Source organism: Phocoena sinus, chromosome 16, assembly GCF_008692025.1.
Source record: "Phocoena sinus isolate mPhoSin1 chromosome 16, mPhoSin1.pri, whole genome shotgun sequence".
NCBI classification, from domain to species: Eukaryota; Metazoa; Chordata; class Mammalia; order Artiodactyla; family Phocoenidae; genus Phocoena; species Phocoena sinus.
The window spans coordinates 1,138,462-1,152,193 of NC_045778.1; the positions used below are offsets into that span (position 1 = coordinate 1,138,462).

Sequence of the window (13,732 nt, forward strand, 5' to 3'; positions counted from 1 at the left end):
GCTCGCGGGCTGCCTCTTGAGGTGCAGCTAAGCAGGCGCTTGGGCCTTACAGCCAGCCCAGCCGCCCGCCCGACTCGGCAGGCCCCCGCCGCCCGCCTAGACAGGGGAACGGAGGTCTAGTGTACCGGGGGGTGGCAGAGCTGTTAGCGATCACCCAGCCCAGGGCGGGCGGGACCCAGCAAACATTTCGGCGCTTGGAGCCCCACCCCAGATTCTGCAGGCCGCTCACAGGGAGGTGGCGCGGGGGCTTCAGGGCCCGGGGCCCGCGGTCCCTTGGGCATCCCACCCGCCCCCCCCCACGCTGGGCTAGGTGCAGCCCGGACGCAGACCAGCCCGGCCGTCCTGCCCGACGGAAGCTGGCCCGAAGCCACTGGGAGCCACCATTGCGTTGGCCTGGCCCCTAAGAACCAGCAACGCCACACTTGCCCCACGCCACAGTTCCGAGCTCAGTAGCCCACACCAAGTGAACGGCAGTCCCAGGGAAGCGGCCTGAGCCCTCTGACCCCCTCCCGCTACCGGCAAGTTTGAAACAGGGGAAGGGAGGTATTTTCCATATGGAGCTGTGGAGAGACACCCCTGCAGACAGGTGGCGGCGACGGGGCTGTGCTCCAGTGGTTGAGGCCAGGTGCATTTCGCGGGGCTCGCCGGCTGCACGGACGGCACCTGGGTCCGGGGCCATTTCTGGGTCGCGTCAGGCCACTCCCAGAGCGTCTGGTGTGCCACTTCCTTCCAGGGACGCCTTCTGGCCGCCTGGCCGTTCAAGAAGGCGGGGAGTGCCCCATCAGACGCTTGCTGTGGTGGGAAGGGCTGAGGAGGTGGGGCCTGCAGCGGTACCCGGCGGGGGCGGAGATAGCAGCCACCGCCAAGGGCGATAAAAGGAGAATGCAGAGAGCAAGGCAAAAAGCCTAGAGCACCCTGTATTCCCAGGGGGTCTCCCATCCAAGTACTAACCAAGGCCCACGCTGCTTAGCTTCCGTGATCGAGACGAGATCAGGCCCCTCTAGGCTGGTTTGGCAGTAGATGTCAGAGGGCTCGCGGGCTGCCTCTTGAGGCGCAGTTAAGCAGGCGCTTGGGGCCTACAGCCAGCCCAGCGGACCGCCCGACTCGACAGGGCTCCGCCGCCCGCCTAGACAAGGGAACGGAACTCTAGTGTATCGGGGGGTGGCAGAGCTGTTGGCGACCACACAGCCCAGGGCGGGCGGGACCCAGCAAACATTTCGGCGCTTGTCGCCCCACCCCAGATGCCGCAGGGCGCTCACAGGGACGTGGCCCCGGAGGCTTCACGGCGCGGGGCCGGCGGTCCTTGGGCATCCCACCTGCCCCCACACGCTGGGCTAGGAGCAGCCCAGACGCAGATCAACCCGGCCGTCCTGTCAGACAGAAGCTGGTCCGAAGCCACAGGGAGCCACCAATCTGTTGCCATGGCCCCTAAGAACCAGCCACGCCGCCCTTGTCCCCACGCCACACTTCCGAGCTCAGTACCCCGAAGTGGCCAGCAGGCCCGGGGATGCGGCCTACACCCTCAATCACGCTCCACCCCCAGCCAGGGTGAAACCACTGTAGGGTGGCATTTTCCGTATGGAGCTGTGGAGAGACACCCCGGCAGACAGGTGGCGGCGACGAGGCTGTGCTCCAGTGGGTGAGGCCTGGTGCAGTTTGCGAGGCTCGCGGGCCGCCCGGACGGCACCAGAGTCCGTGGCCATGTCTGGGTCGCGTCAGGCCACCCCCGGAGAGTCTGGTGTGCCGCTGCCTTCCAGGGACGACTTCTCACCACCTGGTCGGTCAGGCAGGCGTGGAGCGCCCCATCAGACGCTTGCTGTGCTGGGTGGGGCCTGAGGAGGTGGGGCCTGCAGCGGTACCCGGTGGGGCCGTAGATAGCAGCCACCGCCGTGGGCGATAAAAGGAGAATGCAGAGAGCGAGGCAAAAAGCCTATAGCACCCTGTATTCCTAGGGGGTCTCCCGTCCAAGTAACTAACCAGTGCCCACCCTGCTTAGCATCCATGATCAAGACGAGATCAGGCCCTTCTAGGCTGGTTTGATAGTAGATGTCAGTGGGTCTGTGCGTTCCCAGTGATGGGCAACACACTGTAGGTTCCTTGAGGAGACCTACAATTCCAGAGTCCTCGAACAGCCTCAGGACAGCATTGCTGGTGAGTCTCAATTGCCCAGGAAGACTTTCTCGTGGCCCTTGTGTGAGCTGCCATGAGAAAGCACTGTGCTTTGAATACTTCGAAGACCTCGTACCTGAAGGCACTCGGCCCGAGGAGAAAGTCAGCATCTTACCGTGCTGTTTCGCTACCGGCACACCCAGCATGAACACATGCCTGGAAGTAAGGCCCTGATTTGCCGTGCAGAAGCGGAGGCGTGCTGCAGTTTCCATGAGGCCGTGGCCTCCGCTCTGCGTATCTTTAACTACGGCACACTTTGCCGGATCCATAGGAGGCTCGCGTGGGCACCCTGTTCCCGGCAGGATTTGTGAGTACCCACAGGACCCCGTGGGTCTGCTAATCAACATCCATGCCAGGAGCCCTTTGGAACCACTCTGTGGATGCCGAGTGTAAGGAAACGCACTGCACTCTCTCTTGGCGCAGCTTGATTTCCCCAGCACTCTCACACGTTCAGGAACACCGTTCAAGCACATCCCACCTGGCGTGGAAGTCTTGCGCATTGCCCTAGTCCGAGCTGCACTCAGAGAAACCCCCGGCTTCGCATTCCATCCCGAACGCCCTGCCTGAAGTCACCGTGCCTCCAAGAGAAAGTCGGCTTGCGTTCTCACTGGAACTGGAGTCCTGCTCTTCCTGTGGCACTGCAGGCTTTTGAATAGCCACAGGCCCAGAGGCGTAGCTATGGCGTTCCTAGGTTGAGGCAGTTTCCTTGATGCAGAACACCCTACTCGTGAAGTTTCTTCAGAGAAGGAAACACAGCGTAACCTGTGTCTCATTGGACTTGTTAGAACCCACAGGGGGGTATGCTGAGGGTGCCCCTGGAAATGGGGCCTGTTGGAAGTAGGCTTGCTTTCCCATTTTGAAGGCCGCATTCACGCTGCCTTGCAGCTACCTGACATTCCCTGCTCCTGACAGGCCTGGAAACCCTGTAAGAATGATGTGGGGGAAATTATGAGTTTGCTCTGTCTAAACCAGGTGCTGCCATGGCCGCGGGGGTGGTCTGGCTCACAAGCTCTAGAGCTAAAAGGAAACTCAACATAGGAACTTGCCTCCATTTTAGGTCCCGAGTAGCCGGGCAGAAAGGGAGGCATGCAGCTGTTTCCATGAGTTCTCAGTCGCTTATATGCTTTATTTTAAAGGAAGTAGACTGTTGAGGACTCCTAAGCCTCTCAGGTATGCATCATTTTCCCTCCAAGTTCACTGAGTACCTCCAGACCCCTGTGGGCCGGCTAGGCAACTTCGAGTCCCATTGGTTATTCCCTCGGAGGCACTCTGTGCGTTCCCAGTGATGGGCAACACACTGTAGGTTCCTTGAGGATAATTACAATTCCAGAGTCCTCGACCGGCCTCAGGACAGCATTGCTGGTGAGTCTCAATTGCCCAGGAAGACTTCCTCATGGCCCTTGTGTGAGCTGCCTTGAGAAAGCACTGTGTTTGAATACTTCAAGGACTTCGTAACTGAAGGCACTCTGCCCGAGGAGAAAGTCAGCGTGTTACCGTCCTGTGTCGCTACCGGCACACCCAGCATGAACACATGCCTGGAAGTAAGGCCCTGATTTGCCGTGCAGAAGCGGAGGCGTGCTGCAGTTTCCATGAGGCCGTCGCCTTCGCTCTGCGTATCTTTAACTGTGGCACAGTTTGCCTGACACCTAGGAGCCTCGCGTGGGCACCCTGTTCCCGGCAGGATCTGTGAGTACCCACAGGACCCCGTGGGTCTGCTAATCAACATCCATGCCAGGAGCCCTTTGGAACCACTCTGTGGATGCCGAGTGTAAGGAAACGCACTGCACTCTCTCTTGGCGCAGCTTGATTTCCCCAGCACTCTCACACGTTCAGGAACACCGTTCAAGCACATCCCACCTGGCGTGGAAGTCTTGCGCATTGCCCTAGTCCGAGCTGCACTCAGAGAAACCCCCGGCTTCGCATTCCATCCCGAACGCCCTGCCTGAAGTCACCGTGCCTCCAAGAGAAAGTCGGCTTGCGTTCTCACTGCAACTGAAGTCCTGCTCTCCTGTGGCACTGCAGGCTTTTGAATAGCCACAGGGCCAGAGGCGTAGCTATGGCGTTCCTAGGTTGAGGCCGTTTCCTTGATGCAGGACAACCCACTTGAGAAGTTGATTCAGGGAAGGAAACACAGGGTAACCTGTGTCTCTTTGGACTTGTTAGAAACTCCAGGGGTGTATGCTGAGTGGGCCCATGGAAACGGGGCCTGTGGAAAGTAGGCTTGCTTTCCCATTTTGAAGGCGGAATTCACGCTGCCTTGCAGCTACCTGACATTCTCTGCTCCTGACAGGCCTGGAAACCCTGTAAGAATGATGCGGGGGAAATTATGAGTTTGCTCTTTCTAAACCAGGTGCTGCCATGGCCGCGGTGGTGGTCTGCCAGACAAGCTCTAGAGCTAAAAGGAAACTCAACATAGGAACTTGCCTCCATTTTAATGCCCGAGTAGCCGGGCAGAAAGGGAGGCATGCAGCTGTTTCCATGAATTCTTAGTCGCTTATATGCTTTATTTTAAGGAAGTAGACTGTTGAGGACTCCTAGGCCTCTTGGGTATGCATCATTTTCCCTCCAAGTTCACTGAGAACCTCCAGAACCCTGTGGGCTGGCTGAGCAACTTCAAGGCCCATTGGGTGATCCCGTGGAGGCTCTCTGTGTGTTCCCAGTGATTGGCAACACAGTGTAGGTTCATTGAGGATACCTACAATTCCAGAGTTCTCGAACCGCCTCAGGAGAGCATTGCTGGTGAGTCTCAATTGCGCAGGAAGACTTTCTCGTGGCCCTTGTGTGAGCTGCTATGAGAAAGCACTGTGCTTTGAATACTTCGAAGACCTCGTACCTGAAGGCACTCTGTTCGAGGAGAAAGTCAGAATTATACCATACTACCACCCAGCCTAGGGCTGGTGGGACCAAGCAAACTTATCGGCGCTTGGCGCCACACCGCAGATGCCACGGGTCGCTCACGGGGACGTGGCCCCGGAGCCTTCAGTGCCCGGGGCCCGGTCCCTTGGGCATCCCAACTGCCCGTTCACACTGTGCTAGGCGCAGCCCGGTCGCAGACCGGGCCGGCCCTCCTGCCCGAAAGCAGCTGGCCCGAATCCATTTGGAGCAACTGTTCGGTTGGCAAAGCCCCGTTGACCCAGCAACGCCACCCTTGCCCCCACACCACCGTCCGAGCTCAGGAACCACACCCAGGTGGCCGGCAGTCCCACGGAAGCAGCCTGGGCCCTCTCTCCCGCTCCGGCACCCGGCCGTAGCGAAACACTGGGGGGGGGGGTTTCCGGATGGAGCTGTGGAGAGACACCCCGGCAGACAGGTGGCAGAACCGGGGCTGGGCCACAGTGGGGGCCGCCAGGTGCAGGTTGAGGGGCTCGCGGGCAGCACGGACGGCAGCCTTGTCCGCCGCCATGTCTGTATCGCGTCAGGTGACCCCGGAGCGTCTGGCGTGCCTCTGCCTTCCAGGGACGCCCTCAGGCCGCCTGTCTGGTCAGGCAGGCGGGGAGCGCCCAATCAGACGCATGCTGTGGAGGCAGGGGCCTGCGGAGGTGGGGCCTGCAGCCGTACCCGGCGGTGGCAGAGACGGACGGGGCCGCCGCCGCGGGCGACAAAATGAGAAGGCAGAGCAGGAGGCAAAAGGCCTACAGCACCCGGTGTTCCCAGGAGCTCTCCGGTCCAGGAGGTCTCCCATACAAGTACTAACCAGGCCCGACCCTGATTATCTTCCGAGATCCAGACGAGATCGGGCCCATCTAGGGTGGTATGGCCGTAGACTCTGGGCGGTCGCGGGCTGCCTCTTGAGGCGCAGCTTAGCAGGCGCTTGGGCCTTACCGCCAGCCCAGCGGCCCGCCCGCCCCGGCAGGGCCCCGCCGCCCGGCTAGGCAGGGAACGGTGGTCTCGGGTACCGGGTGGTGGCGGAGGAGTTGGCGACCACCCAGCCCAGGGCGAGTGGGACACAGCAAACTTTTCGGCGCTTGGCGCCTCGCCCCAGATCCCACAGGCCGCTCACAGGGACTTGGCCCCGAGGTTTCAGGGCCAGGGGCCCGCGGTTCCTTGGGCATCCCACATGCCCGCCCGCGCGGCGCTAGGCGCAGCCCGGACGCAGACCGGCCCGGCCCTCCTGCCCGACAGCAGCTGGCTCGAAGCCACTGGGAGCCACCATTGAGTTGGCACGGCCCCTTACACCCAGCAACCAAACCCTTGCCCCGACGCCACCGTCCGAGCTCAGGACCCCGACCCAGGTGGCCGGCAGGCCCGGGGATGCGGCCTGGACCCGCGATCCCGCTCCCGCCCCCGGCCGCGGCCAAACCACGGAGGGGGGGCTTTCTCCAGATGGAGCCTTGGAGAGACACCCCGGCAGACAGGTGGCGGAGCCGGGGCTGGGCTCCCGTAGCTGTGGCCAGGTGCAGGTCGCGGAGATCGCGGGCCGCACGGATGTCACCCGGATCCGAGGCCGCGTCTGGATGGCGTCAGGCCGCCCCCGGAGCGTCTGCTGTGCCTCTGCCTTCGAGGGACGACGTCTGACCGCCTGGCCGGTCAGGCAGGCGAGGAGCGTCCCATCAATCGCTTGCTGGGGAGGCAGGGGCTTGCGGAGGTGGGGCCTGCAGCGGTATCCCTCGGGGGAGCGGTACCCCTCGGTACCCCTCGGGGGAGGTGACGGCCCCTGCCACCGCCACGGGGGAGAAACGGAGAAGGCCTCTGCCTTTCAGGGACGCCGTCTGGCCGCCTGGCCCAGCTGTCTTTGTGGGAGGCAAAAAGCCCACAGCACCCGGTATTCCCAGGAGCTCCCCCATCCGAGGAGGTCTCCCATCCAAGTACTAACCAGGCCGGACCCTGCTTAGCTTCGGAGACCCAGACGAGATCGGATCCTTCTAGGCTGGTTTGGCAGTAGGTGTCAGTGGGTCGCAGGCTGCCTCTTGAGGCGCAGCTTAGCAGGCCCTTGGGCCTTACCGCCTGCCCAGGGGCACGCCCGGCCCAGCAGGGCCCCGCCACCCGCCTAGGCAGAGGAACGGAGGTCTCGGGTACCGGGAGGTGGCGGAGGTGTTGGCGACCACACAGCCTAGGGCGGGCGGGATCCAGGAAACTTTTCGGCGCTTGGCGTCCCACCGCAGATGCCACGGGTCGCTCACGGGGACGTGGCCCCGGAGGCTTCAGGGCTCGGGGCCCGCGGTCCCTTAGGCATCTCAGCTGACCGCCCACGCTGCGCTAGGCGCAACCCGGCCGCGGACCGGGCCGGCCCTCCTGCCCGACAGCAGCTGGCCCGAACCAAGTGGGAGCCACCATTGGGTTGGCAAAGCCCCATAGACCCAGCAACGCCACCCTTGCCCCCAAACCACCGTCCGAGCTCAGGAATCCCCCCCAGGTGGCCGGCAGTCCCGCGGAAGCGGCCTGGGCCCTCTATCTCTCTCCGGCACCCAGCCGTGGCGAAAAGCTGGAGAGGGGCTTATCCCGAATGGAGCTGTGGAGAGACACCCCGACAGACAGGTGGCGGAGCCGGGGCTGGGCTCCAGTGGGGGCCGGCAGGTGCAGGTCGAGGAGCTCGCGAGCCGCACGGACGGCACCCGTGTCCGTCCCCATGTCTGTATCAAGTCAGGGGACCCCCGGAGCGTCTGGCGTGCCGCTGCCTTCCAGGGACGCCGTCTTGCCGCCTGGCCGGTCAGCCAGGCGGGTAGCGCCCCATCTGACGCTTGCTGTGGAGGCAGAGGCCCGTGGAGGTGGGGCCTGCAGCGGTACCCGGCGGGGGCAGAGACGGACGCGGCCGCCGCCGCTGGCGACCAAACGAGAAGGAGGAGCGGGAGGCAAAAAGCCTACAGCACCCGGTGTTCCCGGGAGCTGTCCGGTCCAGGAGGTCTCCCATCCAAATACTAACCAGGCCCGACCCTGCTTAGCTTCCGAGGTCGAGAAGACATCGGGCCCGTCTAGGGTGGTTTGGCCGTAGACACTGGGGGTTTGCGGGCTGCCTCTTGAGGCGCAGCTTAGCAGGCGCTTGGGCCTTACTGCCAGCCCAGCGGCCCGCCTGCCCCGGCAGGGCCCCGCCGCCCAGCTAGGCAGGGTAACGCAGGTCTCGGGTACCGGGGTGTGGTGGAGGAGTTGGGGACCACACAGCCCAGGGCGGGCGGGACACAGCAAACTTTTCGGCGCTTGGCGCCTTGCCCCAGATCCCACAGGCCGCTCACAGGGACGTGGCCCCGGAGGCTTCAGGGCCCGGGGCCCGCGGTCCCTTGGACATCCCACATGCCCGCCCGCGCGGCGCTAGGCGCAGCCCGGATGCAGACCAGCCCGGCCCTCCTGCCCGACAGCACCTGGCTCGAAGCCACTGGGAGCCACCATTGAGTTGGCACGGCCCCTTAGACCCAGCAACCACACCCTTGCCCCGACGCCACCGTCCGAGCTCAGGACCCCGACCCAGGTGGCCGGCAGGCCCGGGGATGCGGCCTGGACCCGCGATCCTGCTCCTGCCCCCGGCCAAACCACGGAGGGGGGGCTTTCTCCAGATGCAGCCTTGGAGAGACACCCCGGCAGACAGGTGGCAGCGCCGGGGCTGGGCTCCCGTGGCTGTGGCCAGGTGCATGTCGCGGGGCTCGCGGGCCGCACGGACGTCACCCGGGTCCGCAGACGTGTCTGGATGGCGTCAGGCCGCCCCCGGAGCGTCTGCTGTGCCGCTGCCTTCCAGGGACGACGTCTGGACGCCTGGCCGGTCAGGCAGGAGGGGAGCGCCCCATCAGACGCTTGCTGTGGTGGGAGGGACCTGAGGAGGTGGGGCCCGCAGCGGTACCCCTCGGGGGCGGAGACAGCCCCCGCCACCACCACAGGTGAGAAAAGGAGAAGGCGTAGCGGGAGGCAAAATGCCCACGGCACCCGGTATTCCCAGGAGCTCCCCCATACAAGAATGTCTCCCATCCAAGTACTAACCAGGCCCAACCTTGCTTAGCTTCGGAGACCAAGACGAGATCGGACCCTTCTAGGCTGGTTTGGCAGTAGGGGTCGGTGGGTCGCAGGCTGCCTCTTGAGGCGCAGCTTAGCAGGCCCTTGGGCCTTACCGCCGGCCCAGTGGCACGCCCGGCCCGGCAGGGTCCCGCCACCCGCTTGGCAGAGGAACGGAGGTCTTGGGTACCGGGTGGTGGCGGAGGTGTTGGCGACCACCCAGCCTAGGGCGGGCGGGACCCAGCAAACTTTTCGGCGCTTGGCATCCCACCGCAGATGCCACGGGTCGCTCACGGGGACGTGGCCCCGGAGGCCGCAGGGCCCGGGGCCCGCGGTCCCTTGGGCATCTCAGCTGCCCGCCCATGCTGCGCTAGGCGCAGCCCGGCCGCAGACCTGGCCGGCCCTCCTGCCCGACAGCAGCTGGCCCGAACCAAGTGGGAGCCACCATTGGGTTGGCAAAGCCCCGTAGACCCAGCAACGCCACCCTTGCCCCCAAACCACCGTCCGAGCTCAGGAATCCCCCCCAGGTGGCCGGCAGTCCCGCGGAAGTGGCCTGGGCCCTCTATTCCTCTCCGGCACCCGGACATGGCGAAACGCTTGTGGGTGGGCTTTTTCCGGATGGAGCTGGGGTGGAGAGACACCCCAGCAGACAGGTGGCGGTGCCAGGGCTGGGCTCCAGTGGGGGCCGCCATGTGCAAGTCGGGGCGCTCGCGGGCCGCATGGATGGCACCCGGGTCCGCCGCCATGTCTGTATCGCGTCAGGGAACCCCCGGAGCGTCTGGCGTGCCGCTGCCTTCCAGGGACGCCGTCTGGCCGCCTGGTCGGTCAGGCAGGCGGGGAGCTCCCCATCACACGCTTGCTGTGGAGGCAGGGGCCCGCGGATGTGGGGCCTGCAGCGGTACCCGGCGGGGGCAGAGACGGACGCGGCCGCCGCCGCTGGTGACCAAACGAGAAGGAGGAGCGGGAGGCAAAAAGCCTACAGCACCCGGTGTTCCCAGGAGCTCTCAGGTCCAGGAGGTCTCCCATCCAAGTACAGATCCAACCCGACCCTGCTTAGCTTCACGAGATGGAGAAGAGATCGGGCCCGTCAAGGGTGGCTTGGCTGTAGACGCTGGAGGGGTCGCGGGCTGCCTCTTGAGGCGCAGCTTAGCATGCGTTTGGGCCTTACGGCCAGCCCAGCGGCCCGCCCGCCCCGGCAGGGCCCCGCCGCCCAGCTAGGCAGGGTAACGCAGGTCTCGGGTACCGGGAGGTGGCGGAGGAGTTGGCGACCACCCAGCCCAGGGCGGGCGGGACACAGCAAAGTTTTCGGCGCTTGGCGACCCGCCCCAGATCCCACAGGCCGCTCACAGGGACGTGGCCCCGGAGGCTTCGGGGCCCGGGGCCCGCGGTCCCTGGGGCATCGCCCCTGCCCGCCCACGCGGCGCTAGGCGCAGCCCGGCCGCAGCCCGGGCCGGCCCCGCTGCCCGACAGCAGCCGGCCCGAAGCCACTGGGAGCCACCATTGAGTTGGCACGGTCCCTTAGACCCAGCAACCACACCCTTGCCCCGACGCCACCGTCCGAGCTCAGGACCCCGACCCAGGTGGCCGGCAGGCCCGGGGATGCGGCCTGGACCCGCGATCCCGCTCCCGCCCCCGGCCGCGGCCAAACCACGGAGGGGGGGCTTTCTCCTGATGGAGCCTTGGAGAGACACCCCGGCAGACAGGTGGCGGCGCCAGGTCTGGGCTCCCGTAGCTGTGGCCAGGTGCAGGTCGCGGGGCTCGCGGGCCGCAGGGACGTCACCCGGGTCCGCGGCCGTGTCTGGATGGCGTCAGGCCGCCCCCGGAGCGTCTTCTGTGCCGCTGCCTTCCAGGGACGACGTCTGGACGCCTGGCCGGTCAGGCAGGAGGGGAGCGCCCCATCAGACGCTTGCTGTGGAGGGAGGGACCTGAGGAGCTCGGGCCCGCAACGGTACCCCTCGGGGGCGGAGACAGCCCCCGCCACCACCACAGGTGAGAAAAGGAGAAGGCATAGCGGGAGGCAAAATGCCCACGGCACCCGGTATTCCCAGGAGCTCCCCCATACAAGAATGTCTCCCATCCAAGTACTAACCAGGCCCGACCTTGCTTAGCTTCAGAGACCAAGACGAGATCGGACCCTTCTAGGCTGGTTTGGCAGTAGGGGTCGGTGGGTCGCAGGCTGCCTCTTGAGGCGCAGCTTAGCAGGCCCTTCGGCCTTAACGCCGGGCCAGGGGCACGCCCAGCCCGGCAGGGCCCCGCCACCAGCCTAGGCAGAGGAACGGAGGTCTCGGGTCCCGTGTGGTGGCGAAGGAGTTGGCGACCACCCAGCCTGGGCCGGGCGGGACCCAGCAAACTTTTCGGCGCTTGGCGTCCCACCGCAGATGCCACGGGTCGCTCACGGGGACGTGGCCCCGGAGGCTTCAGGGCTCGGGGCCCGCGGTCCCTTAGGCATCTCAGCTGACCGCCCACGCTGTGCTAGGCGCAGCCCGGCCGCGGACCGGGCCGGCTCTCCTGCCCGACAGCAGCTGGCCCGAACCAAGTGGGAGCCACCATTGGGTTGGCAAAGCCCCGTAGACCCAGCAACGCCACCCTTGCCCCCACACCACCGTCTGAGCTCAGGAATCCCCCCCAGGTGGCCGGCAGTCCCGCGGAAGCGGCCTGGGCCCTCTATCCCTCTCCGGCACCCGGCCGTGGCGAAACGCTGGAGGAGGGGCTTTTTCCGGATGCAGCTGTGGAGAGACACCCCGGCAGACAGGTGGCGGAGCCGGGGCTGGGCTCCAGTGGGGGCCGGCCGGTGCAGGTCGGGGCGCTCGCGGGCCGCACGGACGGCACCCGGGTCCGCCGCCATGTCTGTATCGCGTCAGGGGACCCCCGGAGCGTCTGGCGTGCTGCTGCCTTCCAGGGACGCCGTCTGGCCGCCTGGCCGGTCAGCCAGGCGGGGAGCGCCCCATCAGACGCTTGCTGTGGAGGCACGGGCCCGCGGATGTGGGGCCTGCAGCGGTACCCGGCGGGGGCAGAGATGGACGCGGCCGCCGCCGCGGGCGACAAAAGGAGAAGGAGGAGCGGGAGGCAAAAAGCCTACAACACCCGGTGTTCCCAGGAGCTCTCCGGTCCAGGAGGTCTCCCATCCAAGTACTAACCTGCCCCGAACCTGCTTAGCTTCCGAGATCGAGACGAGACCGGGCCCGTCTAGGGTGGTTTGGCCGTAGACGCTGGGTGGGTCGCGGGCTGCCTCTTGAGGCGCAGCTTAGCAGGCGCTTGGGCCTTACCGCCAGCCCGGCGGCCCACCCGCCCCGGCAGGGCCCCGCCGCCCGGCTAAGCAGGGGAATGGAGGTCTCGGGTACCGGGGGGTGGCGGAGGAGTTGGCGACCACCCAGCCCAGGGCGGGCGGGACACAGCAAACTTTTTGGCGCTTGGCGCCTCGCCCCAGATCCCACAGGCTGCTCACAGGGACGTGGCCCCGGAGGCTTCAGGGCCCGGGACCCGCGGTCCCTTGGGCATCCCACATGCCCGCCCGTGCGGCGCTAGGCGCAGCCCAGACGCAGACCGGCCCGGCCCTCCTGCCCGACAGCACCTGGCTCGAAGCCACTGGGAGCCACCATTGAGTTGGTACAGCCCCTTAGACCCAGCAACCAGACCCTTGCCCCGACGCCACCGTCCGAGCTCAGGACCCCGACCCAGGTGGCCGGCAGGCCCGGATATGCGGCCTGGACCCGCGATCCCGCTCCCGCCCCCGGCTGCGGCCAAACGACGGAGGGGGGGCTTTTTCCAGATGGAGCCTTGGAGAGACACCCCGGCAGACAGGTGGCGGCGCCGGGGCTGGGCTCCCGTGGCTGTGGCCAGGTGCAGGTCGAGGGGCTCGCGGGCCGCATGTACGGCACCCGGGTCCGCAGCCATGTCTGGGTCACGTTAGGCCACCCCCAGAGCATCTGGTGTGCCACTGCCTTCCAGGGCCGCCTTCTGGCCGCCTGGCCGGCCAGGCCAGCTGGGAGCGCCCACTCCAGCACACTGTGGTGTGAGGGGACTGAGGAGGTGGCGTCTGCAGCGGTGCCCTGTCGTGGCGGAGCCTGCAGCCACCGACGCAAGCAACTAATATGAAGGTGGAGCAGGAGGTAAAAATCCTACAGCACCCGGGTGCATCACCCTGGTCTTCCAGGAGGGACCTCCATGACTGGGCTGTGGCAAGAGCAAGGAAAGGAAGCAGATAGGAATGTTAGAACATTGTAGGGGCAGGTTCCTGTTGTCTGCTTCAGAAGTCAGCATAGGATCTGCCCACTAGGCTTGGATTACCCCACACCAGAGTCTCCCACCCGGGCTGCAGACGTCCCCAAAGCCTCACTGCTAACCCCACGCCTCTGCTGACTCTGATACCAGCTTGTGTGTGCACCCCTAGTGCCTCCGTAGAGACGCATCCAGGAGTCTGGGAGCTTGCTCAGAAAACAGGCTGCAATTAGTGAGCAAGGGAGAAACCACAAACTTGACTTGCAGTGCCACCTTCTGGAATACAAAATAAATGTTTCTAATAGCCCACTTAGTCCATTGTAAGAACCAAAGTAAACATAAATCCTTACCTAAGAAGGGCGTCTGCTACTTCAAATGGGAATGCACAGTTGCATATATTTAAGCACTACGAAAACCCAGGGAAATATGT

The 13,732-nt window shown here is 65.2% G+C and overlaps 1 pseudogene; it reads right to left on the reverse strand.

Moving 5' to 3' along the window:
* Positions 1-5,798: 5,798 nt before the first annotated feature.
* On the reverse strand, positions 5,799-5,934 carry LOC116742072 (annotated as a pseudogene).
* Positions 5,935-13,732: the final 7,798 nt, after the last annotated feature.